The sequence below is a fragment of the Pleurodeles waltl genome, chromosome 10 (genome assembly GCF_031143425.1).
Source record: "Pleurodeles waltl isolate 20211129_DDA chromosome 10, aPleWal1.hap1.20221129, whole genome shotgun sequence".
Classification (NCBI taxonomy): Eukaryota; Metazoa; Chordata; class Amphibia; order Caudata; family Salamandridae; genus Pleurodeles; species Pleurodeles waltl.
This window is the reverse complement of record NC_090449.1, coordinates 874,944,086-874,971,627: the sequence shown is the minus strand read 5'-3', so window position 1 is coordinate 874,971,627 and position 27,542 is coordinate 874,944,086.

Below are 27,542 nucleotides of genomic sequence, written 5' to 3'. Positions count from 1 at the left end.
TGCAAAGGATTCTGGGTAACAGAACCTGGTCCGAGCCACACAAGTCACCCCATCTTGGATTCCCCTAGGTCTCTAGTTTTCAGAAATGCACAGGTTTGGTAGGTTTCCCTAGGTGGCGGCTGAGCTACAGGCCAAAATCTACAGGTAGGCACTTTGCAAAAAACCCCTCTGTTTTCTTTCAAAAATTTGGATGTGTCCACGTTGCGCTTTGGGACGTTTCCTGTCGCGGACGCTAAGCCTACCCACACAAGTGAGGTATCATTTTTATCGGGAGATGTGGGGGAACGCTGGGTGGAAGGAAATTTGTGGCTCCTCTCAGATTCCAGAACTTTCTGCCACAGAAATGTGAGGAACATGTGTTTTTTTAGCCAAATTTTGAGGTTTGCAAAGGATTCTGGGTAACAGAACCTGGTCCGAGCCACACAAGTCACCCCATCTTGGATTCCCCTAGGTCTCTAGTTTTCAGAAATGCACAGGTTTGGTAGGTTTCCCTAGGTGGCGGCTGAGCTACAGGCCAAAATCTACAGGTAGGCACTTTGCAAAAAACACCTCTGTTTTCTTTCAAAAAATTGGATGTGTCCACGTTGCGCTTTGTGGCGTTTCCTTTTGCGGGCGCTAGGCCTACCCACACAAGTGAGGTATCATTTTTATCGGGAGACGTGGGGGAACGCTGGGTGGAAGGAAATTTGTGGTTCCTCTCAGATTCCAGAACTTTCTACCGCAGAAATGTGAGGAACATCTGTTTTTTTAGCCAAATTTTGAGGTGTGCAAAGGATTCTGGGTAACAGAACCTGGTCCGAGCCACACAAGTCACCCCATCTTGGATTCCCCTACGATTCTAGTTTTCAAAAATGCACAGGTTTGGTAGGTTTCCCTAGGTGGCGGCTGAGATACAGGCCAAAATCTACGGGTAGGCACTTTGCAAAAAACACCTCTGTTTTCTTTCAAAAATGTGGATGTGTCCACGTTGCGCTTTGGGGTGTTTCCTGTCGCGGGCGCTAAGCCTACCCACACAAGTGAGGTATCATTTTTATCGGGAGACGTGGGGGAATGCTGGGTGGAAGGAAATTCATGGCTCCTCTCAGATTCCAGAACTTTCTGCCACAAAAATGTGAGGAACATGTGTTTTTTTAGCCAAATTTTGAGGTTTGCAAAGGATTCTGGGTAACAGAACCTGGTCCGAGCCACACAAGTCACCCCATCTTGGATTCCCCTAGGATTCTAGTTTTAAAAAATGCACAGGTTTGGTAGGTTTCGCTAGGTGGCGGCTGAGCTACAGGCCAAAATCTACAGGTAGGCACTTTGCAAAAAACACCTCTGTTTTCTTTCAAAAATTTGGATGTGTCCACGTTGCGCTTTGGGACGTTTCCTGTCGCGGACGCTAAGCCTACCCACACAAGTGAGGTATCATTTTTATCGGGAGGTGTGGGGGAACGCTGGGTGGAAGGAAATTTGTGGCTCCTCTCAGATTCCAGAACTTTCTGCCACAGAAATGTGAGGAACATGTGTTTTTTTAGCCAAATTTTGAGGTTTGCAAAGGATTCTGGGTAACAGAACCTGGTCCGAGCCACACAAGTCACCCCATCTTGGATTCCCCTAGGTCTCTAGTTTTCAGAAATGCACAGGTTTGGTAGGTTTCCCTAGGTGGCGGCTGAGCTACAGGCCAAAATCTACAGGTAGGCACTTTGCAAAAAACACCTCTGTTTTCTTTCAAAAAATTGGATGTGTCCATGTTGCGCTTTGGTGCATTTCCTGTCGCGGGCGCTAGGCCTACCCACACAAGTGAGGTATCATTTTTATCGGGAGACGTGGGGGAATGCTGCGTGGAAGGAAATTTATGGCTCCTCTCAGATTCCAGAACTTTCTGCCACAAAAATGTGAGGAACATGTGTTTTTTTAGCCAAATTTTGAGGTTTGCAAAGGATTCTGGGTAACAGAACCTGGTCCGAGCCACACAAGTCACCCCATCTTGGATTCCCCTAGGATTCTAGTTTTCAAAAATGCACAGGTTTGGTAGGTTTCCCTAGGTGGCGGCTGAGATACAGGCCAAAATCTACGGGTAGGCACTTTGCAAAAAACACCTCTGTTTTCTTTCAAAAATGTGGATGTGTCCACGTTGCGCTTTGGGGTGTTTCCTGTCGCGGGCGCTAAGCCTACCCACACAAGTGAGGTATCATTTTTATCGGGAGACGTGGGGGAATGCTGGGTGGAAGGAAATGTATGGCTCCTCTCAGATTCCAGAACTTTCTGCCACAAAAATGTGAGGAACATGTGATTTTTTAGCCAAATTTTGAGGTTTGCAAAGGATTCTGGGTAACAGAACCTGGTCCGAGCCACACAAGTCACCCCATCTTGGATTTCCCTAGGATTCTAGTTTTAAAAAATGCACAGGTTTGGTAGGTTTCGCTAGGTGGCGGCTGAGCTACAGGCCAAAATCTACAGGTAGGCACTTTGCAAAAAACACCTCTGTTTTCTTGAAAAAATTTGGATGTGTCCATGTTGCGCTTTGGGGCATTTCCTGTCGCGGCCGCTAGGCCTACCCACACAAGTGAGGTATCATTTTTATCGGGAGGTGTGGGGGAACGCTGGGTGGAAGGAAATTTGTGGCTCCTCTCAGATTCCAGAACTTTCTGCCACAGAAATGTGAGGAACATGTGTTTTTTTAGCCAAATTTTGAGGTTTGCAAAGGATTCTGGGTAACAGAACCTGGTCCGAGCCACACAAGTCACCCCATCTTGGATTCCCCTAGGTCTCTAGTTTTCAGAAATGCACAGGTTTGGTAGGTTTCCCTAGGTGGCGGCTGAGCTACAGGCCAAAATCTACAGGTAGGCACTTTGCAAAAAACACCTCTGTTTTCTTTCAAAAAATTGGATGTGTCCATGTTGCGCTTTGGTGCATTTCCTGTCGCGGGCGCTAGGCCTACCCACACAAGTGAGGTATCATTTTTATCGGGAGACGTGGGGGAATGCTGCGTGGAAGGAAATTTATGGCTCCTCTCAGATTCCAGAACTTTCTGCCACAAAAATGTGAGGAACATGTGTTTTTTTAGCCAAATTTTGAGGTTTGCAAAGGATTCTGGGTAACAGAACCTGGTCCGAGCCACACAAGTCACCCCATCTTGGATTCCCCTAGGATTCTAGTTTTCAAAAATGCACAGGTTTGGTAGGTTTCCCTAGGTGGCGGCTGAGATACAGGCCAAAATCTACGGGTAGGCACTTTGCAAAAAACACCTCTGTTTTCTTTCAAAAATGTGGATGTGTCCACGTTGCGCTTTGGGGTGTTTCCTGTCGCGGGCGCTAAGCCTACCCACACAAGTGAGGTATCATTTTTATCGGGAGACGTGGGGGAATGCTGGGTGGAAGGAAATTTATGGCTCCTCTCAGATTCCAGAACTTTCTGCCACAAAAATGTGAGGAACATGTGTTTTTTTAGCCAAATTTTGAGGTTTGCAAAGGATTCTGGGTAACAGAACCTGGTCCGAGCCACACAAGTCACCCCATCTTGGATTTCCCTAGGATTCTAGTTTTAAAAAATGCACAGGTTTGGTAGGTTTCGCTAGGTGGCGGCTGAGCTACAGGCCAAAATCTACAGGTAGGCACTTTGCAAAAAACACCTCTGTTTTCTTGAAAAAATTTGGATGTGTCCATGTTGCGCTTTGGGGCATTTCCTGTCGCGGCCGCTAGGCCTACCCACACAAGTGAGGTATCATTTTCATCGGGAGACGTGGGGGAACGCTGGGTGGAAGGAAATTTGTGGCTCATCTCAGATTCCAGAACTTTCTGCCACAGAAATGTGAGGAACATGTGTTTTTTTAGCCAAATTTTGAGGTTTGCAAAGGATTCTGGGTAACAGAACCTGGTCCGAGCCACACAAGTCACCCCATCTTGGATTCCCCTAGGTCTCTAGTTTTCAGAAATGTGCAGGTTTGGTAGGTTTCCCTAGGTGCCGGCTGAGCTACAGGCCAAAATCTACAGGTAGGCACTTTGCAAAAAACACCTCTGTTTTCTTTCAAAAATTTGGATGTGTCCACGTTGCGCTTTGGGACGTTTCCTGTCGCGGACGCTAAGCCTACCCACACAAGTGAGGTATCATTTTTATCGGGAGATGTGGGGGAACGCTGGGTGGAAGGAAATTTGTGGCTCCTCTCAGATTCCAGAACTTTCTGCCACAGAAATGTGAGGAACATGTGTTTTTTTAGCCAAATTTTGAGGTTTGCAAAGGATTCTGGGTAACAGAACCTGGTCCGAGCCACACAAGTCACCCCATCTTGGATTCCCCTAGGTATCTAGTTTTCAGAAATACACAGGTTTGGTAGGTTTCCCTAGGTGGCGGCTGAGCTACAGGCCAAAATCTACAGGTAGGCACTTTACAAAAAACACCTCTGTTTTCTTTCAAAAAATTGGATGTGTCCATGTTGCGCTTTGGTGCATTTCCTGTCGCGGGCGCTAGGCCTACCCACACAAGTGAGGTATCATTTTTATCGGGAGACGTGGGGAACGCTTGGTGGAAGGAAATTTGTGGCTCATCTCAGATTCCAGAACTTTCTGCCACAGAAATGTGAGGAACATGTGTTTTTTTAGCCAAATTTTGAGGTTTGCAAGGATTCTGGGTAACAGAACCTGGTCCGAGCCACACAAGTCACCCCATCTTGGATTCCCCATGGTCTCTAGTTTTCAGAAATGCACAGGTTTGGTAGGTTTCCCTAGGTGGCGGCTGAGCTACAGGCCAAAATCTACAGGTAGGCTCTTTGCAAAAAACATCTCTGTTTTCTTTCAAAAATTTGGATGTGTCCATGTTGTGCTTTGGGGCATTTCCTGTCGCGGGCGCTAGGCCTACCCACACAAGTGAGGTATCATTTTTTTCGGGAGACGTGGGGGAACGCTGGGTGGAAGGAAATTTGTTGCTCCTCTCAGATTCCAGAACTTTCTGCCACAGAAATGTGAGGAACATGTGTTTTTTTAGCCAAATTTTGAGGTTTGCAAAGGATTCTGGGTAACAGAACCTGGTCCGAGCCACACAAGTCACCCCATCTTGGGTTCCCCATGGTCTCTAGTTTTCAGAAATGCACAGGTTTGGTAGGTTTCCCTAGGTGGCGGCTGAGCTAGAGGCCAAAAATCTACAGGTAGGCACTTTGCAAAAAACACCTCTGTTTTCTTTCAAAAATTTGGATGTGTCCACGTTGCGCTTTGTGGCGTTTCCTGTTGCGGGCGCTAGGCCTACCCACACAAGTGAGGTATCATTTTTATCGGGAGACGTGGGGGAACGCTGGGTGGAAGGAAATTTGTGGTTCCTCTCAGATTCCAGAACTTTCTGCCGCAGAAATGTGAGGAACATCTGTTTTTTTAGCCAAATTTTGAGGTATGCAAAGGATTCTGGGTAACAGAACCTGGTCCGAGCCACACAAGTCACCCCATCTTGGATTCCCCTAGGTCTCTAATTTTCAGAAATGCACAGGTTTGGTAGGTTTCCCTATGTGGCGGCTGAGCTACAGGCCAAAATCTACAGGTAGGCACTTTGCAAAAAACACCTCTGTTTTCTTTCAAAAATTTGGATGTGTCCACGTTGCGCTTTGGGACGTTCCTGTCGCGGACGCTAAGCCTACCCACACAAGTGAGGTATCATTTTTATCGGGAGATGTGGGGGAACGCTGGGTGGAAGGAAATTTGTGGCTCCTCTCAGATTTCAGAACTTTCTGCCACAGAAATGTGAGGAACATGTGTTTTTTTAGCCAAATTTTGAGGTTTGCAAAGGATTCTGGGTAACAGAACCTGGTCCGAGCCACACAAGTCACCCCATCTTGGATTCCCCTAGGTCTCTAGTTTTCAGAAATGCACAGGTTTGGTAGGTTTCCCTAGGTGGCGGCTGAGCTACAGGCCAAAATCTACAGGTAGGCACTTTGCAAAAAACACCTCTGTTTTCTTTCAAAAAATTGGATGTGTCCATGTTGCGCTTTGGGGCATTTCCTGTCGCGGGCGCTAGGCCTACCCACACAAGTAAGGTATCATTTTTATCGGGAGACGTGGGGAACGCTTGGTGGAAGGAAATTTGTGGCCCATCTCAGATTCCAGAACTTTCTGCCACAGAAATGTGAGGAACATGTGTTTTTTTAGCCAAATTTTGAGGTTTGCAAAGGATTCTGGGTAACAGAACCTGGTCCGAGCCACACAAGTCACCCCATCTTGGATTCCCCTAGGTCTCTAGTTTTTAGAAATGCACAGGTTTGGTAGGTTTCCCTACGTGGCGGCTGAGCTACAGGCCAAAATCTACAGGTAGGCACTTTGCAAAAAACACCTCTGTTTTCTTTCAAAAATTTGGATGTGTCCACGTTGCGCTTTGGGGCGTTTCCTGACGCGGGCACTAGGCCTACCCACACAAGTGAGGTATCATTTTTATCGGGAGACGTGGGGGAACGCTGGGTGGAAGGGAATTTGTGGCGCCTCTCAGATTCCAGAACTTTCTGCCACAGAAATGTGAGGAACATGTGTTTTTTTAGCCAAATTTTGAGGTTTGCAAAGGATTCTGGGTAACAGAACCTGGTCCGAGCCACACAAGTCACCCCATCTTGGATTCCCCATGGTCTCTAGTTTTCAGAAATGCACAGGTTTGGTAGGTTTCCCTAGGTGGCGGCTGAGCTACAGGCCAAAATCTACAGGTAGGCCCTTTGCAAAAAACACCTCTGTTTTCTTTCAAAAATGTGGATGTGTCCATGTTGCGCTTTGGGGCATTTCCTGTCGCGGGCGCTAGGCCTACCCACACAAGTGAGGTATCATTTTTTTCGGGAGACGTGGGGGAACGCTGGGTGGAAGGAAATTTGTGGCTCCTCTCAGATTCCAGAACTTTCTGCCACAGAAATGTGAGGAACATGTGTTTTTTTAGCCAAATTTTGAGGTTTGCAAAGGATTCTGGGTAACAGAACCTGGTCCGAGCCACACAAGTCACCCCATCTTGGATTCCCCTAGGTCTCTAGTTTTCAGAAATGCACAGGTTTGGTAGGTTTCCCTAGGTGGCGGCTGAGCTACAGGCCAAAATCTACAGGTAGGCACTTTGCAAAAAACACCTCTGATTCTTTAAAAAATGTTGATGTGTCCACGTTGCTCTTTGGGGCGTTTCCTGTCGCGGGCACTAGGCCTACCCACACAAGTGAGGTATCATTTTTATCGGGAGACGTGGGGGAACGCTGGGTGGAAGGAAATTTGTGGCTCCTCTCAGATTCCAGAACTTTCTGCCACAGAAATGTGAGGAACATGTGTTTTTTTAGCCAAATTTTGAGGTTTGCAAAGGATTCTGGGTAACAGAACCTGGTCCGAGCCACACAAGTCACCCCATCTTGGATTCCCCATGGTCTCTAGTTTTCAGAAATGCACAGGTTTGATAGGTTTCCCTAGGTGGCGGCTGAGCTGCAGGCTAAAATCTACAGGTAGGCCCTTTGCAAAAAACACCTCTGTTTTCTTTCAAAAATTTTGATGTGTCCATGTTGCGCTTTGGGGCGTTTCCTGTTGCGGGCGCTAGGCCTACCCACACAAGTGAGGTATCATTTTTTTCGGGCGACGTGGGGGAACGCTGGGTGGAAGGAAATTTGTGGCTCCTCTCAGATTCCAGAACTTTCTGCCACAGAAATGTGAGGAACATGTGTTTTTTTTAGCCAGATTTTGAGGTTTGCAAAGGATTCTGTGTAACAGAACCTGGTCCGACCCTCACAAGTCACCCCATCTTGGATTCCCCTAGGTCTCTAGTTTTCAGAAATGCACAGGTTTGGTAGGTTTCCCTATGTGGCGGCTGAGCTACAGGCCAAAATCTACAGGTAGGCACTTTGCAAAAAACACCTCTGTTTTCTTTCAAAAATGTGGATGTGTCCACGTTGCGCTTTGGGACGTTCCTGTCGCGGACGCTAAGCCTACCCACACAAGTGAGGTATCATTTTTATCGGGAGATGTGGGGGAACGCTAGGTGGAAGGAAATTTGTGGCTCCTCTCAGATTCCAGAACTTTCTGCCACAGAAATGTGAGGAACATGTGTTTTTTTAGCCAAATTTTGAGGTTTGCAAAGGATTCTGGGTAACAGAACCTGGTCCGAGCCACACAAGTCACCCCATCTTGGATTCCCCTAGGTCTCTAGTTTTCAGAAATGCACAGGTTTGGTAGGTTTCCCTAGGTGGCGGCTGAGCTACAGGCCAAAATCTACAGGTAGGCACTTTGCAAAAAACCCCTCTGTTTTCTTTCAAAAATTTGGATGTGTCCACGTTGCGCTTTGGGACGTTTCCTGTCGCGGACGCTAAGCCTACCCACACAAGTGAGGTATCATTTTTATCGGGAGATGTGGGGGAACGCTGGGTGGAAGGAAATTTGTGGCTCCTCTCAGATTCCAGAACTTTCTGCCACAGAAATGTGAGGAACATGTGTTTTTTTAGCCAAATTTTGAGGTTTGCAAAGGATTCTGGGTAACAGAACCTGGTCCGAGCCACACAAGTCACCCCATCTTGGATTCCCCTAGGTCTCTAGTTTTCAGAAATGCACAGGTTTGGTAGGTTTCCCTAGGTGGCGGCTGAGCTACAGGCCAAAATCTACAGGTAGGCACTTTGCAAAAAACACCTCTGTTTTCTTTCAAAAAATTGGATGTGTCCACGTTGCGCTTTGTGGCGTTTCCTTTTGCGGGCGCTAGGCCTACCCACACAAGTGAGGTATCATTTTTATCGGGAGACGTGGGGGAACGCTGGGTGGAAGGAAATTTGTGGTTCCTCTCAGATTCCAGAACTTTCTGCCGCAGAAATGTGAGGAACATCTGTTTTTTTAGCCAAATTTTGAGGTGTGCAAAGGATTCTGGGTAACAGAACCTGGTCCGAGCCACACAAGTCACCCCATCTTGGATTCCCCTACGATTCTAGTTTTCAAAAATGCACAGGTTTGGTAGGTTTCCCTAGGTGGGGCTGAGATACAGGCCAAAATCTACGGGTAGGCACTTTGCAAAAAACACCTCTGTTTTCTTTCAAAAATGTGGATGTGTCCACGTTGCGCTTTGGGGTGTTTCCTGTCGCGGGCGCTAAGCCTACCCACACAAGTGAGGTATCATTTTTATCGGGAGACGTGGGGGAATGCTGGGTGGAAGGAAATTTATGGCTCCTCTCAGATTCCAGAACTTTCTGCCACAAAAATGTGAGGAACATGTGTTTTTTTAGCCAAATTTTGAGGTTTGCAAAGGATTCTGGGTAACAGAACCTGGTCCGAGCCACACAAGTCACCCCATCTTGGATTCCCCTAGGATTCTAGTTTTAAAAAATGCACAGGTTTGGTAGGTTTCGCTAGGTGGCGGCTGAGCTACAGGCCAAAATCTACAGGTAGGCACTTTGCAAAAAACCCCTCTGTTTTCTTTCAAAAATTTGGATGTGTCCACGTTGCGCTTTGGGACGTTTCCTGTCGCGGACGCTAAGCCTACCCACACAAGTGAGGTATCATTTTTATCGGGAGGTGTGGGGGAACGCTGGGTGGAAGGAAATTTGTGGCTCCTCTCAGATTCCAGAACTTTCTGCCACAGAAATGTGAGGAACATGTGTTTTTTTAGCCAAATTTTGAGGTTTGCAAAGGATTCTGGGTAACAGAACCTGGTCCGAGCCACACAAGTCACCCCATCTTGGATTCCCCTAGGTCTCTAGTTTTCAGAAATGCACAGGTTTGGTAGGTTTCCCTAGGTGGCGGCTGAGCTACAGGCCAAAATCTACAGGTAGGCACTTTGCAAAAAACACCTCTGTTTTCTTTCAAAAAATTGGATGTGTCCATGTTGCGCTTTGGTGCATTTCCTGTCGCGGGCGCTAGGCCTACCCACACAAGTGAGGTATCATTTTTATCGGGAGACGTGGGGGAATGCTGCGTGGAAGGAAATTTATGGCTCCTCTCAGATTCCAGAACTTTCTGCCACAAAAATGTGAGGAACATGTGTTTTTTTAGCCAAATTTTGAGGTTTGCAAAGGATTCTGGGTAACAGAACCTGGTCCGAGCCACACAAGTCACCCCATCTTGGATTCCCCTAGGATTCTAGTTTTCAAAAATGCACAGGTTTGGTAGGTTTCCCTAGGTGGCGGCTGAGATACAGGCCAAAATCTACGGGTAGGCACTTTGCAAAAAACACCTCTGTTTTCTTTCAAAAATGTGGATGTGTCCACGTTGCGCTTTGGGGTGTTTCCTGTCGCGGGCGCTAAGCCTACCCACACAAGTGAGGTATCATTTTTATCGGGAGACGTGGGGGAATGCTGCGTGGAAGGAAATTTATGGCTCCTCTCAGATTCCAGAACTTTCTGCCACAAAAATGTGAGGAACATGTGTTTTTTTAGCCAAATTTTGAGGTTTGCAAAGGATTCTGGGTAACAGAACCTGGTCCGAGCCACACAAGTCACCCCATCTTGGATTTCCCTAGGATTCTAGTTTTAAAAAATGCACAGGTTTGGTAGGTTTCGCTAGGTGGCGGCTGAGCTACAGGCCAAAATCTACAGGTAGGCACTTTGCAAAAAACACCTCTGTTTTCTTGAAAAAATTTGGATGTGTCCATGTTGCGCTTTGGGGCATTTCCTGTCGCGGCCGCTAGGCCTACCCACACAAGTGAGGTATCATTTTCATCGGGAGACGTGGGGGAACGCTGGGTGGAAGGAAATTTGTGGCTCATCTCAGATTCCAGAACTTTCTGCCACAGAAATGTGAGGAACATGTGTTTTTTTAGCCAAATTTTGAGGTTTGCAAAGGATTCTGGGTAACAGAACCTGGTCTGAGCCACACAAGTCACCCCATCTTGGATTCCCCTAGGTCTCTAGTTTTCAGAAATGTGCAGGTTTGGTAGGTTTCCCTAGGTGCCGGCTGAGCTACAGGCCAAAATCTACAGGTAGGCACTTTGCAAAAAACACCTCTGTTTTCTTTCAAAAATTTGGATGTGTCCACGTTGCGCTTTGGGACGTTTCCTGTCGCGGACGCTAAGCCTACCCACACAAGTGAGGTATCATTTTTATCGGGAGATGTGGGGGAACGCTGGGTGGAAGGAAATTTGTGGCTCCTCTCAGATTCCAGAACTTTCTGCCACAGAAATGTGAGGAACATGTGTTTTTTTAGCCAAATTTTGAGGTTTGCAAAGGATTCTGGGTAACAGAACCTGGTCCGAGCCACACAAGTCACCCCATCTTGGATTCCCCTAGGTATCTAGTTTTCAGAAATACACAGGTTTGGTAGGTTTCCCTAGGTGGCGGCTGAGCTACAGGCCAAAATCTACAGGTAGGCACTTTGCAAAAAAACACCTCTGTTTTCTTTCAAAAAATTGGATGTGTCCATGTTGCGCTTTGGTGCATTTCCTGTCGCGGGCGCTAGGCCTACCCACACAAGTGAGGTATCATTTTTATCGGGAGACGTGGGGAACGCTTGGTGGAAGGAAATTTGTGGCTCATCTCAGATTCCAGAACTTTCTGCCACAGAAATGTGAGGAACATGTGTTTTTTTAGCCAAATTTTGAGGTTTGCAAGGATTCTGGGTAACAGAACCTGGTCCGAGCCACACAAGTCACCCCATCTTGGATTCCCCATGGTCTCTAGTTTTCAGAAATGCACAGGTTTGGTAGGTTTCCCTAGGTGGCGGCTGAGCTACAGGCCAAAATCTACAGGTAGGCTCTTTGCAAAAAACATCTCTGTTTTCTTTCAAAAATTTGGATGTGTCCATGTTGTGCTTTGGGGCATTTCCTGTCGCGGGCGCTAGGCCTACCCACACAAGTGAGGTATCATTTTTTTTGGGAGACGTGGGGGAACGCTGGGTGGAAGGAAATTTGTTGCTCCTCTCAGATTCCAGAACGTCCTGCCACAGAAATGTGAGGAACATGTGTTTTTTTAGCCAAATTTTGAGGTTTGCAAAGGATTCTGGGTAACAGAACCTGGTCCGAGCCACACAAGTCACCCCATCTTGGGTTCCCCATGGTCTCTAGTTTTCAGAAATGCACAGGTTTGGTAGGTTTCCCTAGGTGGCGGCTGAGCTAGAGGCCAAAAATCTACAGGTAGGCTCTTTGCAAAAAACACCTCTGTTTTCTTTCAAAAATTTGGATGTGTCCACGTTGCGCTTTGTGGCGTTTCCTGTTGCGGGCGCTAGGCCTACCCACACAAGTGAGGTATCACTTTTATCGGGAGACGTGGGGGAACGCTGGGTGGAAGGAAATTTGTGGTTCCTCTCAGATTCCAGAACTTTCTGCCGCAGAAATGTGAGGAACATCTGTTTTTTTAGCCAAATTTTGAGGTATGCAAAGGATTCTGGGTAACAGAACCTGGTCCGAGCCACACAAGTCACCCCATCTTGGATTCCCCTAGGTCTCTAATTTTCAGAAATGCACAGGTTTGGTAGGTTTCCCTATGTGGCGGCTGAGCTACAGGCCAAAATTTACAGGTAGGCACTTTGCAAAAAACACCTCTGTTTTCTTTCAAAAATTTGGATGTGTCCACGTTGCGCTTTGGGACGTTCCTGTCGCGGACGCTAAGCCTACCCACACAAGTGAGGTATCATTTTTATCGGGAGATGTGGGGGAACGCTGGGTGGAAGGAAATTTGTGGCTCCTCTCAGATTTCAGAACTTTCTGCCACAGAAATGTGAGGAACATGTGTTTTTTTAGCCAAATTTTGAGGTTTGCAAAGGATTCTGGGTAACAGAACCTGGTCCGAGCCACACAAGTCACCCCATCTTGGATTCCCCTAGGTCTCTAGTTTTCAGAAATGCACAGGTTTGGTAGGTTTCCCTAGGTGGCGGCTGAGCTACAGGCCAAAATCTACAGGTAGGCACTTTGCAAAAAACACCTCTGTTTTCTTTCAAAAAATTGGATGTGTCCATGTTGCGCTTTGGGGCATTTCCTGTCGCGGGCGCTAGGCCTACCCACACAAGTAAGGTATCATTTTTATCGGGAGACGTGGGGAACGCTTGGTGGAAGGAAATTTGTGGCCCATCTCAGATTCCAGAACTTTCTGCCACAGAAATGTGAGGAACATGTGTTTTTTTAGCCAAATTTTGAGGTTTGCAAAGGATTCTGGGTAACAGAACCTGGTCCGAGCCACACAAGTCACCCCATCTTGGATTCCCCTAGGTCTCTAGTTTTTAGAAATGCACAGGTTTGGTAGGTTTCCCTACGTGGCGGCTGAGCTACAGGCCAAAATCTACAGGTTGGCACTTTGCAAAAAACACCTCTGTTTTCTTTCAAAAATTTGGATGTGTCCACGTTGCGCTTTGGGGCGTTTCCTGACGCGGGCACTAGGCCTACCCACACAAGTGAGGTATCATTTTTATCGGGAGACGTGGGGGAACGCTGGGTGGAAGGGAATTTGTGGCTCCTCTCAGATTCCAGAACTTTCTGCCACAGAAATGTGAGGAACATGTGTTTTTTTAGCCAAATTTTGAGGTTTGCAAAGGATTCTGGGTAACAGAACCTGGTCCGAGCCACACAAGTCACCCCATCTTGGATTCCCCATGGTCTCTAGTTTTCAGAAATGCACAGGTTTGGTAGGTTTCCCTAGGTGGCGGCTGAGCTACAGGCCAAAATCTACAGGTAGGCCCTTTGCAAAAAAACACCTCTGTTTTCTTTCAAAAATGTGGATGTGTCCATGTTGCGCTTTGGGGCATTTCCCGTCGCGGGCGCTAGGCCTACCCACACAAGTGAGGTATCATTTTTTTCGGGAGACGTGGGGGAACGCTGGGTGGAAGGAAATTTGTGGCTCCTCTCAGATTCCAGAACTTTCTGCCACAGAAATGTGAGGAACATGTGTTTTTTTAGCCAAATTTTGAGGTTTGCAAAGGATTCTGGGTAACAGAACCTGGTCCGAGCCACACAAGTCACCCCATCTTGGATTCCCCTAGGTCTCTAGTTTTCAGAAATGCACAGGTTTGGTAGGTTTCCCTAGGTGCCGGCTGAGCTACAGGCCAAAATCTACAGGTAGGCACTTTGCAAAAAACACCTCTGATTCTTTAAAAAATGTTGATGTGTCCACGTTGCTCTTTGGGGCGTTTCCTGTCGCGGGCACTAGGCCTACCCACACAAGTGAGGTATCATTTTTATCGGGAGACGTGGGGGAACGCTGGGTGGAAGGAAATTTGTGGCTCCTCTCAGATTCCAGAACTTTCTGCCACAGAAATGTGAGGAACATGTGTTTTTTTAGCCAAATTTTGAGGTTTGCAAAGGATTCTGGGTAACAGAACCTGGTCCGAGCCACACAAGTCACCCCATCTTGGATTCCCCATGGTCTCTAGTTTTCAGAAATGCACAGGTTTGATAGGTTTCCCTAGGTGGCGGCTGAGCTACAGGCTAAAATCTACAGGTAGGCCCTTTGCAAAAAACACCTCTGTTTTCTTTCAAAAATTTTGATGTGTCCATGTTGCGCTTTGGGGCGTTTCCTGTTGCGGGCGCTAGGCCTACCCACACAAGTGAGGTATCATTTTTTTTGGGCGACGTGGGGGAACGCTGTGTGGAAGGAAATTTGTGGCTCCTCTCAGATTCCAGAACTTTCTGCCACAGAAATGTGAGGAACATGTGTTTTTTTTAGCCAAATTTTGAGGTTTGCAAAGGATTCTGTGTAACAGAACCTGGTCCGACCCTCACAAGTCACCCCATCTTAGATTCCCCTAGGTCTCTAGTTTTCAGAAATGCACAGGTTTGGTAGGTTTCCCTATGTGGCGGCTGAGCTACAGGCCAAAATCTACAGGTAGGCACTTTGCAAAAAACACCTCTGTTTTCTTTCAAAAATTTGGATGTGTCAACGTTGCGCTTTGGGACGTTCCTGTCGCGGACGCTAAGCCTACCCACACAAGTGAGGTATCATTTTTATCGGGAGATGTGGGGGAACGCTGGGTGGAAGGAAATTTGTGGCTCCTCTCAGATTCCAGAACTTTCTGCCACAGAAATGTGAGGAACATGTGTTTTTTTAGCCAAATTTTGAGGTTTGCAAAGGATTCTGGGTAACAGAACCTGGTCCGAGCCACACAATTCACCCCATCTTGGATTCCCCTAGGTCTCTAGTTTTCAGAAATGCACAGGTTTGGTAGGTTTCCCTGGGTGGCGGCTGAGCTACAGGCCAAAATCTACAGGTAGGCACTTTGCAAAAAACACCTCTGTTTTCTTTCAAAAAATTGGATGTGTCCATGTTGCGCTTTGGGGCATTTCCTGTCGCGGGCGCTAGGCCTACCCACACAAGTAAGGTATCATTTTTATCGGGAGACGTGGGGAACGCTTGGTGGAAGGTAATTTGTGGCCCATCTCAGATTCCAGAACTTTCTGCCACAGAAATGTGAGGAACATGTGTTTTTTTAGCCAAATTTTGAGGTTTGCAAAGGATTCTGGGTAACAGAACCTGGTCCGAGCCACACAAGTCACCCCATCTTGGATTCCCCTAGGTCTCTAGTTTTTAGAAATGCACAGGTTTGGTAGGTTTCCCTACGTGGCGGCTGAGCTACAGGCCAAAATCTACAGGTAGGCACTTTGCAAAAAACACCTCTGTTTTCTTTCAAAAATTTGGATGTGTCCACGTTGCGCTTTGGGGCGTTTCCTGACGCGGGCACTAGGCCTACCCACACAAGTGAGGTATCATTTTTATCGGGAGACGTGGGGGAACGCTGGGTGGAAGGGAATTTGTGGCTCCTCTCAGATTCCAGAACTTTCTGCCACAGAAATGTGAGGAACATGTGTTTTTTTAGCCAAATTTTGAGGTTTGCAAAGGATTCTGGGTAACAGAACCTGGTCCGAGCCACACAAGTCACCCCATCTTGGATTCCCCATGGTCTCTAGTTTTCAGAAATGCACAGGTTTGGTAGGTTTCCCTAGGTGGCGGCTGAGCTACAGGCCAAAATCTACAGGTAGGCCCTTTGCAAAAAACACCTCTATTTTCTTTCAAAAATTTGGATGTGTCCATGTTGCGCTTTGGGGCATTTCCTGTCGCGGGCGCTAGGCCTACCCACACAAGTGAGGTATCATTTTTTTCGGGAGACGTGGGGGAACGCTGGGTGGAAGGAAATTTGTGGCTCCTCTCAGATTCCAGAACTTTCTGCCACAGAAATGTGAGGAACATGTGTTTTTTTAGCCAAATTTTGAGGTTTGCAAAGGATTCTGGGTAACAGAACCTGGTCCGAGCCACACAAGTCACCCCATCTTGGATTCCCCTAGGTCTCTAGTTTTTAGAAATGCACAGGTTTGGTAGGTTTCCCTACGTGGCGGCTGAGCTACAGGCCAAAATCTACAGGTAGGCACTTTGCAAAAAACACCTCTGTTTTCTTTCAAAAATTTGGATGTGTCTACGTTGCGCTTTGGGGCGTTTCCTGACGCGGGCACTAGGCCTACCCACACAAGTGAGGTATCATTTTTATCGGGAGACGTGGGGGAACGCTGGGTGGAAGGGAATTTGTGGCTCCTCTCAGATTCCAGAACTTTCTGCCACAGAAATGTGAGGAACATGTGTTTTTTTAGCCAAATTTTGAGGTTTGCAAAGGATTCTGGGTAACAGAACCTGGTCCGAGCCACACAAGTCACCCCATCTTGGATTCCCCATGGTCTCTAGTTTTCAGAAATGCACAGGTTTGGTAGGTTTCCCTAGGTGGCGGCTGAGCTACAGGCTAAAATCTACAGGTAGGCCCTTTGCAAAAAACACCTGTTTTCTTTAAAAAATTTGGATGTGTCCATGTTGCGCTTTGGGGCATTTCCTGTCGCGGGCGCTAGGCCTACCCACACAAGTGAGGTATCATTTTTTTCGGGAGACGTGGGGGAACGCTGGGTGGAAGGAAATTTGTGGCTCCTCTCAGATTCCAGAACTTTCTGCCACAGAAATGTGAGGAACATGTGTTTTTTTAGCCAAATTTTGAGGTTTGCAAAGGATTCTGGGTAACAGAACCTGGTCCGAGCCACACAAGTCACCCCATCTTGGATTCCCCTAGGTCTCTAGTTTTCAGAAATGCACAGGTTTGGTAGGTTTCCCTAGGTGCCGGCTGAGCTACAGGCCAAAATCTACAGGTAGGCACTTTGCAAAAAACACCTCTGTTTTCTTTAAAAAATGTTGATGTGTCCACGTTGCGCTTTGGGGCGTTTCCTGTCGCGGGCACTAGGCCTACCCACACAAGTGAGGTATCATTTTTATCGGGAGACGTGGGGGAACGCTGGGTTGAAGGAAATTTGTGGCTCCTCTCAGATTCCAGAACTTTCTGCCACAGAAATGTGAGGAACATGTGTTTTTTTAGCCAAATTTTGAGGTTTGCAAAGGATTCTGGGTAACAGAACCTGGTGCGAGCCACACAAGTCACCCCATCTTGGATTCCCCATGGTCTCTAGTTTTCAGAAATGCACAGGTTTGATAGGTTTCCCTAGGTGGCGGCTGAGCTACAGGCTAAAATCTACAGGTAGGCCCTTTGCAAAAAACACCTCTGTTTTCTTTCAAAAATTTGGATGTGTCCATGTTGCGCTTTGGGGCGTTTCCTGTTGCGGGCGCTAGGCCTACCCACACAAGTGAGATATCATTTTTTTCGGGCGACGTGGGGGAACGCTGGGTGGAAGGAAATTTGTGGCTCCTCTCAGATTCCAGAACTTTCTGCCACAGAAATGTGAGGAACATGTGTTTTTTTAGCCAAATTTTGAGGTTTGCAAAGGATTCTGGGTAACAGAACCTGGTCCGACCCTCACAAGTCACCCCATCTTGGATTCCCCTAGGTCTCTAGTTTTCAGAAATGCACAGGTTTGGTAGGTTTCCCTAGGTGCCGGCTGAGCTACAGGCCAAAATCTACAGGTAGGCACTTTGCAAAAAACACCTCTGTTTTCTTTCAAAAATTTGGATCTGTCCACGTTGCGCTTTGGGGCGTTTCCTGTCACGGGCGCTAGGCCTACCCACACAAGTGAGGTATCATTTTTATCGGGAGACATGGGGGAACGCTGGGTGGAAGGAAATTTGTGGCTCCTCTCAGATTCCAGAACTTTCTGCCACAGAAATTTGAGGAACATGTGTTTATTTAGCCAAATTTTGAGGTTTGCAAAGGATTCTGGGTAACAGAACCTGGTCCGAGCCACACAAGTCACCCCATCTTGGGTTCCCCATGGTCTCTAGTTTTCAGAAATGCACAGGTTTGGTAGGTTTCCCTAGGTGGCGGCTGAGCTAGAGGCCAAAATCTACAGGTAGGCACTTTGCAAAAAACACCTCTGTTTTCTTTCAAAAATGTGGATGTGTCCACGTTGCGCTTTGTGGCGTTTCCTGTTGCGGGCGCTAGGCCTACCCACACAAGTGAGGTATCATTTTTATCGGGAGACGTGGGGGAACGCTGGGTGGAAGGAAATTTGTGGCTCCTCTCAGATTCCAGAACTTTCTGCCGCAGAAATGTGAGGAACATCTGTTTTTTTAGACAAATTTTGAGGTTTGCAAAGGATTCTGGGTAACAGAACCTGGTCTGAGCCACACAAGTCACCCCATCTTGGATTCCCCTAGGTCTCTAGTTTTCAGAAATGCACAGGTTTGGTAGGTTTCCCTAGGTGGCGGCTGAGCTACAGGCCAAAATCTACAGGTAGGCACTTTGCAAAAAACACCTCTGTTTTCTCTCAAAAATGTTGATGTGTCCACGTTGCGCTTTGGGGCGTTTCCTGTCGCGGGCGCTAGGCCTACCCACACAAGTAAGGTATCATTTTTATCGGGAGACGTGGGGAACGCTTGGTGGAAGGTAATTTGTGGCCCATCTCAGATTCCAGAACTTTCTGCCACAGAAATGTGAGGAACATGTGTTTTTTTAGCCAAATTTTGAGGTTTGCAAAGGATTCTGGGTAACAGAACCTGGTCCGAGCCACACAAGTCACCCCATCTTGGATTCCCCTAGGTCTCTAGTTTTTAGAAATGCACAGGTTTGGTAGGTTTCCCTACGTGGCGGCTGAGCTACAGGCCAAAATCTACAGGTAGGCACTTTGCAAAAAACACCTCTGTTTTCTTTCAAAAATTTGGATGTGTCCACGTTGCGCTTTGGGGCGTTTCCTGACGCGGGCACTAGGCCTACCCACACAAGTGAGGTATCATTTTTATCGGGAGACGTGGGGGAACGCTGGGTGGAAGGGAATTTGTGGCTCCTCTCAGATTCCAGAACTTTCTGCCACAGAAATGTGAGGAACATGTGTTTTTTTAGCCAAATTTTGAGGTTTGCAAAGGATTCTGGGTAACAGAACCTGGTCCGAGCCACACAAGTCACCCCATCTTGGATTCCCCATGGTCTCTAGTTTTCAGAAATGCACAGGTTTGGTAGGTTTCCCTAGGTGGCGGCTGAGCTACAGGCCAAAATCTACAGGTAGGCCCTTTGCAAAAAACACCTCTATTTTCTTTCAAAAATTTGGATGTGTCCATGTTGCGCTTTGGGGCATTTCCTGTCGCGGGCGCTAGGCCTACCCACACAAGTGAGGTATCATTTTTTTCGGGAGACGTGGGGGAACGCTGGGTGGAAGGAAATTTGTGGCTCCTCTCAGATTCCAGAACTTTCTGCCACAGAAATGTGAGGAACATGTGTTTTTTTAGCCAAATTTTGAGGTTTGCAAAGGATTCTGGGTAACAGAACCTGGTCCGAGCCACACAAGTCACCCCATCTTGGATTCCCCTAGGTCTCTAGTTTTTAGAAATGCACAGGTTTGGTAGGTTTCCCTACGTGGCGGCTGAGCTACAGGCCAAAATCTACAGGTAGGCACTTTGCAAAAAACACCTCTGTTTTCTTTCAAAAATTTGGATGTGTCTACGTTGCGCTTTGGGGCGTTTCCTGACGCGGGCACTAGGCCTACCCACACAAGTGAGGTATCATTTTTATCGGGAGACGTGGGGGAACGCTGGGTGGAAGGGAATTTGTGGCTCCTCTCAGATTCCAGAACTTTCTGCCACAGAAATGTGAGGAACATGTGTTTTTTTAGCCAAATTTTGAGGTTTGCAAAGGATTCTGGGTAACAGAACCTGGTCCGAGCCACACAAGTCACCCCATCTTGGATTCCCCATGGTCTCTAGTTTTCAGAAATGCACAGGTTTGGTAGGTTTCCCTAGGTGGCGGCTGAGCTACAGGCTAAAATCTACAGGTAGGCCCTTTGCAAAAAACACCTGTTTTCTTTCAAAAATTTGGATGTGTCCATGTTGCGCTTTGGGGCATTTCCTGTCGCGGGCGCTAGGCCTACCCACACAAGTGAGGTATCATTTTTTTCGGGAGACGTGGGGGAACGCTGGGTGGAAGGAAATTTGTGGCTCCTCTCAGATTCCAGAACTTTCTGCCACAGAAATGTGAGGAACATGTGTTTTTTTAGCCAAATTTTGAGGTTTGCAAAGGATTCTGGGTAACAGAACCTGGTCCGAGCCACACAAGTCACCCCATCTTGGATTCCCCTAGGTCTCTAGTTTTCAGAAATGCACAGGTTTGGTAGGTTTCCCTAGGTGCCGGCTGAGCTACAGGCCAAAATCTACAGGTAGGCACTTTGCAAAAAACACCTCTGTTTTCTTTAAAAAATGTTGATGTGTCCACGTTGCGCTTTGGGGCGTTTCCTGTCGCGGGCACTAGGCCTACCCACACAAGTGAGGTATCATTTTTATCGGGAGACGTGGGGGAACGCTGGGTTGAAGGAAATTTGTGGCTCCTCTCAGATTCCAGAACTTTCTGCCACAGAAATGTGAGGAACATGTGTTTTTTTAGCCAAATTTTGAGGTTTGCAAAGGATTCTGGGTAACAGAACCTGGTGCGAGTCACACAAGTCACCCCATCTTGGATTCCCCATGGTCTCTAGTTTTCAGAAATGCACAGGTTTGATAGGTTTCCCTAGGTGGCGGCTGAGCTACAGGCTAAAATCTACAGGTAGGCCCTTTGCAAAAAACACCTCTGTTTTCTTTCAAAAATTTGGATGTGTCCATGTTGCGCTTTGGGGCGTTTCCTGTTGCGGGCGCTAGGCCTACCCACACAAGTGAGATATCATTTTTTTCGGGCGACGTGGGGGAACGCTGGGTGGAAGGAAATTTGTGGCTCCTCTCAGATTCCAGAACTTTCTGCCACAGAAATGTGAGGAACATGTGTTTTTTTAGCCAAATTTTGAGGTTTGCAAAGGATTCTGGGTAACAGAACCTGGTCCGACCCTCACAAGTCACCCCATCTTGGATTCCCCTAGGTCTCTAGTTTTCAGAAATGCACAGGTTTGGTAGGTTTCCCTAGGTGCCGGCTGAGCTACAGGCCAAAATCTACAGGTAGGCACTTTGCAAAAAACACCTCTGTTTTCTTTCAAAAATTTGGATCTGTCCACGTTGCGCTTTGGGGCGTTTCCTGTCACGGGCGCTAGGCCTACCCACACAAGTGAGGTATCATTTTTATCGGGAGACATGGGGGAACGCTGGGTGGAAGGAAATTTGTGGCTCCTCTCAGATTCCAGAACTTTCTGCCACAGAAATTTGAGGAACATGTGTTTATTTAGCCAAATTTTGAGGTTTGCAAAGGATTCTGGGTAACAGAACCTGGTCCGAGCCACACAAGTCACCCCATCTTGGGTTCCCCATGGTCTCTAGTTTTCAGAAATGCACAGGTTTGGTAGGTTTCCCTAGGTGGCGGCTGAGCTAGAGGCCAAAATCTACAGGTAGGCACTTTGCAAAAAACACCTCTGTTTTCTTTCAAAAATGTGGATGTGTCCACGTTGCGCTTTGTGGCGTTTCCTGTTGCGGGCGCTAGGCCTACCCACACAAGTGAGGTATCATTTTTATCGGGAGACGTGGGGGAACGCTGGGTGGAAGGAAATTTGTGGCTCCTCTCAGATTCCAGAACTTTCTGCCGCAGAAATGTGAGGAACATCTGTTTTTTTAGCCAAATTTTGAGGTTTGCAAAGGATTCTGGGTAACAGAACCTGGTCTGAGCCACACAAGTCACCCCATCTTGGATTCCCCTAGGTCTCTAGTTTTCAGAAATGCACAGGTTTGGTAGGTTTCCCTAGGTGGCGGCTGAGCTACAGGCCAAAATCTACAGGTAGGCACTTTGCAAAAAACACCTCTGTTTTCTCTCAAAAATGTTGATGTGTCCACGTTGCGCTTTGGGGCGTTTCCTGTCGCGGGCACTAGGCCTACCCACACAAGTGAGGTATCATTTTTATCGGGAGACGTGGGGGAACGCTGGGTGGAAGGAAATTTGTGGCTCCTCTCAGATTCCAGAACTTTCTGCAACAGAAATGTGAGGAACATGTGTTTTTTTAGCCAAATTTTGAGGTTTGCAAAGGATTCTGGGTAACAGAACCTGGTCCGAGCCACACAAGTCACCCTATCTTGGATTCCCCATGGTCTCTAGTTTTCAGAAATGCACAGGTTTGGTAGGTTTCCCTAGGTGGCGGCTGAGCTACAGGACAAAATCTACAGGTAGGCACTTTGCAAAAAACACCTCTGTTTTCTTTCAAAAATTTGGATGTGTCCATGTTGCGCTTTGGGGCATTTCCTGTCGCGGGCGCTAGGCCTACCCACACAAGTGAGGTATCATTTTTATCGGGAGACGTGGGGGAACGCTGGGTGGAAGGAAATTTGTGGCTCCTCTCAGATTCCAGAACTTTCTGCCACAGAAATGTGAGGAACATGTGTTTTTTTAGCCAAATTTTGAGGTTTGCAAAGGATTCTGGGTAACAGAACCTGGTCCGAGCCACACAAGTCACCCCATCTTGGATTCCCCTAGGTCTCTAGTTTTCAGAAATGCACAGGTTTGGTAGGTTTCCCTAGGTGCCGGCTGAGCTACAGGCCAAAATCTACAGGTAGGCACTTTGCAAAAAACACCTCTGTTTTCTTTCAAAAATTTGGATGTGTCCACGTTGCGCTTTGGGGCATTTCCTGTCACGGGCGCTAGGCCTACCCACACAAGTGAGGTATCATTTTTATCGGGAGACATTGGGGAACGCTGGGTGGAAGGAAATTTGTGGCTCCTCTCAGATTCCAGAACTTTCTGCAACAGAAATTTGAGGAACATGTGTTTTTTTAGCCAAATTCTGAGGTTTGCAAAGGATTCTGGGTAACAGAACCTGGTCCGAGCCACACAAGTCACCCCATCTTGGGTTCCCCATGGTCTCTAGTTTTCAGAAATGCACAGGTTTGGTAGGTTTCTCTAGGTGGCGGCTGAGCTAGAGGCCAAAATCTACAGGTAGGCACTTTGCAAAAAACACCTCTGTTTTCTTTCAAAAATTTGGATGTGTCCACGTTGCGCTTTGTGGCATTTCCTGTTGCGGGCGCTAGGCCTACCCACACAAGTGAGGTATAATTTTTATCGGGAGACGTGGGGGAACGCTGGGTGGAAGGAAATTTGTGGTTCCTCTCAGATTCCAGAACTTTCTGCCGCAGAAATGTGAGGAACATCTGTTTATTTAGCCAAATTCTGAGGTTTGCAAAGGATTCTGGGTAACAGAACCTGGTCCGAGCCACACAAGTCACCCCATCTTGGATTCCCCTCGGTCTCTAATTTTCAGAAATGCACAGGTTTGGTAGGTTTCCCTATGTGGCGGCTGAGCTACAGGCCAAAATCTACAGGTAGGCACTTTGCAAAAAACACCTCTGTTTTCTTTAAAAAATTTGGATGTGTCCACGTTGCGCTTTGGGGCGTTTCGTATCGCGGGCGCTAGGCCTACCCCCACAAGTGAGGTATCATTTTTATCGGGAGACGTGGGGGAACGCTGGGTGGAAGGAAATTTGTAGTTCCTCTCAGATTCCAGAACTATCTGCCACAGAAATGTGAGGAACATGTGTTTTTTTAGCCAAATTTTGAGGTTTGCAAAGGATTCTGGGTAACAGAACCTGGTCCGAGCCACACAAGTCACCCCATCTTGGATTCCCCATGGTCTCTAGTTTTCAGAAATGCACAGGTTTGGTAGGTTTCCCTAGGTGGCGGCTGAGCTACAGGACAAAATCTACAGGTAGGCACTTTGCAAAAAACACCTCTGTTTTCTTTCAAAAATTTGGATGTGTCCATGTTGCGCTTTGGGGCATTTCCTGTCGCGGGCGCTAGGCCTACCCACACAAATGAGGTATCATTTTTATCGGGAGACGTGGGGGAACGCTGGGTGGAAGGAAATTTGTGGCTCCTCTCAGATTCCAGAACTTTCTGCCACCGAAATGTGAGGAACATGTTTTTTTTTAGCCAAATGTTGAGGTTTGCAAAGGATTCTGGGTAACAGAACCTGGTCCGAGCCACACAAGTCACCCCATCTTGGGTTCCCCATGGTCTCTAGTTTTCAGAAATGCACAGGTTTGGTAGGTTTCCCTAGGTGGCGGCTGAGCTAGAGGCCAAAATCTACAGGTAGGCACTTTGCAAAAAACACCTCTGTTTTCTTTCAAAAATTTGGATGTGTCCACATTGCGCTTTGTGGCATTTCCTGTTGCGGGCGCTAGGCCTACCCACACAAGTGAGGTATCATTTTTATCGGAAGACGTGGGGGAACGCTGGGTGGAAGGAAATTTGTGGTTCCTCTCAGATTCCAGAACTTTCTGCCGCAGAAATGTGAGGAACATCTGTTTATTTAGCCAAATTCTGAGGTTTGCAAAGGATTCTGGGTAACAGAACCTGGTCCGAGCCACACAAGTCACCCCATCTTGGATTCCCCTAGGTCTCTAATTTTCAGAAATGCACAGGTTTGGTAGGTTTCCCTATGTGGCGGCTGAGCTACAGGCCAAAATCTACAGGTAGGCACTTTGCAAAAAACACCTCTGTTTTCTTTAAAAAATTTGGATATGTCCACGTTGCGCCTTGGGGCGTTTCGTATCGCGGGCGCTAGGCCTACCCACACAAGTGAGGTATCATTTTTATCGGGAGACGTGGGGGAACGCTGGGTGGAAGGAAATTTGTAGTTCCTCTCAGATTCCAGAACTTTCTGCCACAGAAATGTGAGGAACATGTGTTTTTTTGGCCAAATTTTGAGGTTTGCAAAGGATTCTGGGTAACAGAACCTGGTCCGAGCCACACAAGTCACCCCATCTTGGATTCCCCTAGGTCTCTAGTTTTCAGAAATGCACAGGTTTGGTAGGTTTCCCTACGTGGCGGCTGAGCTACAGGCCAAAATCTACAGGTAGGCACTTTGCAAAAAACACCTCTGTTTTCTTTCAAAAATTTGGATGTGTCCACGTTGCGCTTTGGGGCGTTTCGTGTCGCGGGCGCTAGGCCTACCCACACAAGTGAGGTTTCATTTTTATCTGGAGACGTGGGGGAACGCTCGGTGGAAGGAAATTTGTGGCTCCTCTCAGATTCCAGAACTTTCTGCCACAGAAATGTGAGGAACATCTGTTTTTTTAGCCAAATTTTGAGGTTTGCAAAGGATTCTGGGTAACAGAACCTGGTCCGAGCCACACAAGTCACCCCATCTTGGATTCCCCTAGGTCTCTAATTCTCAGAAATGCACAAGTTTGGTAGGTTTCCCTAGGTGGCGGCTGAGCTACAGGCCAAAATCTACAGGTAGGCACTTTGCAAAAAACACCTCTGTTTTCTTTAAAAAATTTGGATGTGTCCACGTTGCGCTTTGGGGCGCTTCGTGTCGCTTGCGCTAGGCCTACCCACACAAGTGAGGTATCATTTTTATCGGGAGACGTGGGGGAACGCTGGGTGGAAGGAAATTTGTTGCTCCCCCCAGATTCCAGAACTTTCTGCCACAGAAATGTGAGGAACATGTGTTTTTTTTGCCAAATTTTGAGGTTTGCAAAGGATTCTGGGTAACAGAACCTGGTCCGAGCCACACAAGTCACCCCATCTTGGATTCCCCTAGGTCTCTAGTTTTCAGAAATGCACATGTTTGGTAGGTTTCCCTACGTGGCGGCTGAGCTACAGGCCAAAATCTACAGGTAGGCACTTTGCAAAAAACACCTCTGTTTTCTTTCAAAAATTTGGATGTGTCCACGTTGCGCTTTGGGGTGTTTCCTGTCGCGGGCTCTAGGCCTACCCACACAAGTGCAGTATCATTTTTATCGTGAGACGTGGGGGAACGCTGGGTGGAAGGAAATTTGTGGCTCCTCTCAGATTCCAGAACTTTCTGCTGCAGAAATGTGAGGAACATCTGTTTTTTTAGCCAAATTTTGAGGTTTGCAAAGGATTCTGGGTAACAGAACCTGGTCTGAGCCACACAAGTCACCCCATCTTGGATTCTCCTAGGTCTCTAGTTTTCAGAAATGCACAGGTTTGGTAGGTTTCCCTAGGTGCCGGCTGAGCTACAGGCCAAAATCTACAGGTAGGCACTTTGCAAAAAACACCTCTGTTTTCTTTAAAAAATTTGGATGTGTCCACGTTGCGCTTTGGGGCATTTCCTGTCGCGGGCGCTAGGCCTACCCACACAAGTGAGGTGTCATTTTTATCGAGAGACTTGGGGAACGCTGGGTGGAAGGAAATTTGTGGCTCCTCTCAGATTCCAGAACTTTCTGCCATAGAAATGTGAGGAACATGTGTTTTTTAGCCAAATTTTGAGGTTCGCAAAGGATTCTGGGTAACAGAACCTGGTCCGAGCCACACAAGTCACCCCATCTTTGATTCCCCTAGGTCTCTAGTTTTCAGAAATGCACAGGTTTGGTAGGTTTCCCTAGGTGCCGGCTGAGCTAGAGGCCAAAATCTACAGGTAGGCACTTTGCTAAAAACAGCTCTGTTTTCTGTGATGTGTCCACGTTGTGTTTTGGGGCATATCCTGTCGCGGGCGCTAGACCTACCCACACAAGTGAGGTATCATTTTTATCGGGAGACTTGGGGGAACATAGAATAGCAAAACAAGTGTTATTGCCCCTTGTCTTTCTCTACATTTTTCCCTTCCAAATGTAAGACAGTGTGTAAAAAAGACGTCTATTTGAGAAATGCCCTGTAATTCACATGCTAGTATGGGCACCCCGGAATTCAGAGAGGTGCAAATAACCACTGCTTCTCAACACCTTATCTTGTGCCCATTTTGGAAATACAAAGTTTTTCTTGATAGCTATTTTTTACTCTTTATATATCAGCAAATGAATTGCTGTATACCCGGCATAGAATGAAAACCCACAGCAGGGTGCAGGTCATTTATTGGCTCTGGGTACCTAGAGTTCTTGATGAACCTACAAGCCCTATATATCCCCGCAACCAGAAGCGTCCAGCATACGTAACGGTATATTGGTTTTGAAAATCTGACATTGCAGTAGAAAGTTACAGAGTAAAACGTAGAGAAAAATTGATGTTTTTTTTCACCTCAATTTCAATATGTTTCTTTTTCAGTTGTTATTTTCTGTAGGAAACCCTTGTAGGATCTACACAAATTACCCCTTGCTGAATTCAGAATTTTGTCTACTTTTCAGAAATGTTGCGGTTTCTGGGATCCAGCATTGGTTTCATGCCCATTTCTGTCACTGACTGGAAGGAGGCTGAAAGCACAAAAAATCGTAAAAATGTGGTATGTCCCAGTAAAATGCCAAAATTGTGTTAAAAAATTGGGTTTTCTGATTCAAGTCTGCCTGTTCCTGAAAGCTGGGAAGCTGGTAATTTTAGCACCGCAAACCCTTTGTTGATGCCCTTTTCAGGGAAAAAACCACAAGCCTTCTTCTGCAGCCCATTTTTCCAATTTTTTTGAAAAAAATGAAA